At 45.6% G+C, this 3,948-nt stretch overlaps 1 long non-coding RNA gene across 1 annotated transcript; it reads right to left on the bottom strand.

Annotated features, from left to right (window-relative positions):
* Positions 1 to 459: 459 nt before the first annotated feature.
* LOC132248418 (uncharacterized) lies at positions 460 to 2,265 on the bottom strand. The gene is made up of 2 exons (XR_009459606.1): positions 1,889 to 2,265; positions 460 to 969 (listed from the first exon to the last, which is right to left on the bottom strand). It is a non-coding gene; the product is annotated as an uncharacterized LOC132248418 (long non-coding RNA).
* Positions 2,266 to 3,948: the final 1,683 nt, after the last annotated feature.

Here is a 3,948-nt window from a genome sequence, read left to right as displayed (position 1 = left end):
GAACCTCATGGCTGTGCTTGGGGACTGCCCTGCTGAGCTCCCCTCCCCCACCCCATCCTCTGTGAAAGTGTGGTGTACTAATAAATACCATTCTAGGCAAAGTAGGCACTTAGTACAGCCACATTTTTGGAGTTATGTCTGTAATGGTTTCTGAACTGCCATTGTATTGTGGGTCTCATTTCAATTAGGCAGTGATTGATGCCATGTAGGATAATGGCTCGCTTAATGCCTCATCCCCCTACCAAAAAACACAACAGCTTTAATATACAGTCATAGTGACCCTCCCTGCTGCACCATGCCCAGAGCTTGAGATAAGGCACTAGTCCTCGCTTCATGCTCAGTTGTTAGCAAAACATGCTACTACTACAGTGCACCTTCCCTTTGCCGGCACTCAGAATTTCACCTTGGTTTCTGCCTTAAGGATGTAGCAGTGATCATCTTCACTCTTATGCAAACAACTCACAGATAAAGACACTTTATTATAAGCAAGTCATTGCAAGCCAGTGAGCCAACAAAGGTGAAAAAGAAGCTTTTAGATCATCAGGCCTGACACTTGGTAGTTGGTGCAGACCACCGTGGCATTTCAAGTTTCTCTGAAGTGGCTAAAGCATTGGTTGTACTGTCCCAAACTCCCCTAAATTATGTCCCTGAAAGTCAATTTGAGATTCCTCTGGTCCCCCTTTGAATTGTTTGTTGACACTTAAACTAGACACAGATTTATCATGCCCCTTATAGCCCCAACTGGACTGTGCAAGGTGATCATAATGACTAGTGAGGTCCAGGAAAGAGACAGTGCACTGGTGACCCATTGTAGCTTGCTCATCTTCTCCAGGAGTCCAAGTCACCAAGATCCACCATCTCTTGCAGTAGGAGATGAGAATGGAGTGCTTCATGCAGCAATGAACAGATGATATTTCTGTTATGGGGTCAGATGGATCAGAATGACATCATCCATGGTGCCATAGCATCCTGTTGTTTAAGACAAGGGTTATTCAGGGGTGTAATAGAGTTCACCTCCAAGGGTAATTGTGACATCACTAGGCCCATCTGCCTACCCTGGCCCCTTAATTTGGCCTTCTCTCCTGCCTACCACACCCTGATGTTATAATTAATATGCTGTTTTAGGAGGCTGCCTTTGTGTAACCAGGGTTCAGCAGTGGATGTCTACCTTCCCTCTAGTATGACTAACCTACACAGGGATCAGTCCCTCTCCTTCCCTTACCTTCTCTTTGTCTCTGGCTAGGACTTCAGCCCCTATCAGTTTAACATAATCAATCCTTGGTCCTCTAAGTGCACTCATTCTCCAGAACCTCTCCTGGGTTTACATAAAAAGTCCTCAGTGCTCCTTGTGTACTCAGTCCACCCACAAAAACTCCTCCTCTCAGACAGTCACTCCTCTTGCTGGGCTTGTACTCACTGGGTGAATCTACACATGCTCCCCATTGCGCAGTTGGTACTATGCAGGCATTTAGTGCTTGCATTTCTGACCCTACTGCACGATAGCAACAAGTTCCTGTACAGTAGCTCACTGCTACTGCACAGTAGCAGTGGCATCATGGTTACTGCCTACTGATGATATGTTGCTGTAACAATGAGCTACATCACCATAGCTCTTCACTACAGTGATATAGATTCTCATGTAGATGTGCTCATTGTCTTTCTGGAGGGCTCCATCCTTCTCCACCACTGGGACCAATCCCCCTCCTCTGTCCTGAAAGAAAGTTTATATCTCAGTTAACCACTTCTCCTTGGCTGGCTAGCTTCCTGCTTACTTGGCCCAGGTGCTGCTAATGCCCCCCTCCCATTTTGCTGCTTTGTTCTTCCACCAGCTTCTTGCAAGCTGGGCTCTGAAGAAGATGAATTCATACTAAACAGAGAGCAAACTTACCATGTTGAGAATCAGCCAGGGAATTAGACTATCCCCTGGATGGATGGACTTGCAAGTTGACACTTTTGTTGGGGAGTTCTCCTCACTATCAGGGTAATAGTGAGAAAACCTTGTACTACTGTTCTTCTTTCCTTATGTTTTTCCTTCCTCCCTGATACCTGAAAATGGGTCACAGAAGCCAGACAATGAAAGGAGGACAAACAGATGTACCCACTGCCAGCGTTTGCCCATGGTGAGGCACTGAATCAAGGAGTCACAGGGGACTGCTACATGGTTAGCCAGGTGGCATGCAGAGGTTGAGAAGCACTACATAGCCTTTGTTGAGTGTACAAACAAGATGCTCAAGGAGTTTGTGAAGGCTGAACAGGAGTCCACAGATCAACCTATGCTTGCCTTGAAACTGCAGACAAAGGGCATCTTTGGTGCTCTCCACATCACCCCAGCGGGGCACATGATGCCACCAGGCTTTACCCTCCCCCAGGTGTACTCCATGGCAGGAGTGGGAGCAAGTATCAGGCAGGCATACTCCATGGCCTGAAAAAATCATACAGTGGTTGTTAGACCCTGACTCCATGTGGTGCCCAAAGACTAGGGAGACGATGATCCAATTGCTCATGGATCCTGTTTTTCATTAGCCATAGCAAGTAGGGAGCAAACACCAGCACACATTTCTCACAACAGCTTTATTCAAAATGGAGACAGCTTTGGGCCAGGTCCCAAAAAAACAACAAACCAGGAACCTGCACTGAACATTAGTTCTTTTTACATTTTATATACCTTGGTTCATGCTGATTAACATTAGTTCCACCTCTGTTCCTCCTCCTGTTCCAACGATTTGTTCTCCCATCTCAAGCTCCGCCTCTGTTTACTGTTTACTTCATTAGCATGTAATTGCCTATGCATTTCATTCATTTACATGCCTCTCTGCTAAGAGCACATGCATAAGGCCATGAACTCGGCTTCTCCCAGTCACTTGCTGGTTCTTTCTGGTTCTTCCTGATTCATTTCCAAGGTCTTGCTTCTGCTTTATCTCCTGACAGTAGCTGGTGGGCTGTATCTTGTTCTTCTTACACAGTGAACTATATAACTTTACAACACTACTCCATTGTTAGAAAACTGCTTGCCTAAGCATTGCAATGTTATTTTTAATATATCATTTTGCCTTGTGGTCAGCAGCTTCGCTGAGACACAGAGTAAAAGCCTTGTATTCAACTGCAAATCTAGTGCTCCCCAAGATCCAAATATTGTCACCCTAACAGTGGTGGCTGCTGCCACCTGAGGAAATGTGGGTGTGTGATGGACCCACAGCATTTTCACATTCATACGGAGTGATGAGTTTCATTTGTGTAGGTTTATAGTATTACTGGGGGCTTTTTTGCATTGCATTTGTTTACTTGTTCTATTGACCTCCTTTTCACATTTCTGTTGTGTTGTTTAATAAAAGATATGCCTGTTGTCAAAACTATGGCTCTGGTGTTCACCATATATATGAGACAGGAGCATTCAGGGGCATGAAAAGCACCAAAAAAAGAAAAAAAAAGTCTATTTAATGTGTCACTTGTGGGTCCCAGGACCAGCTGTGTCTCCCTTCCTCCCTGCCTCTTAGGTGGTAGCTCAGCAGCCCAGCAATGGTCAAAAAAATAAGAGCAGAGAAAAGTCATTCACAACCAGCCAAAGTTGTTCCTTCTTCCATATCTACCTCTCAACTATCTCCATCCAGATCCAGAGGCCCCCACAACTTCACACAGCCCAAGCTTTCACCACCTCCCTTTGCTCTCCCCTTCCACATCCCTGGGAACAGAGCTCAGCAACCGATTGAACATTTCCCCACCCTAACTTGCCCAGCCTGAGCATTTCTTCCTCAGACACCCTCTGAACTCACTGGAAATGACCACAAAGAGCACAAGTTCATTTGATAGATTTAATCATCATTCTGTGACTCATTGTTGCAATCTTCATCTTGGAAGCTGAAGAAGTGGTCAGTCAGCACATCTTTCTCACACAGTGCCAGGTGACTGGCCTCTGTTTGAGAAAGCACAGACACATCACCTGTTGGAGCT

Source organism: Alligator mississippiensis, chromosome 2, assembly GCF_030867095.1.
Source record: "Alligator mississippiensis isolate rAllMis1 chromosome 2, rAllMis1, whole genome shotgun sequence".
Classification (NCBI taxonomy): domain Eukaryota; kingdom Metazoa; phylum Chordata; order Crocodylia; family Alligatoridae; genus Alligator; species Alligator mississippiensis.
This window is presented reverse-complemented; position numbering and strand designations above follow the sequence as displayed.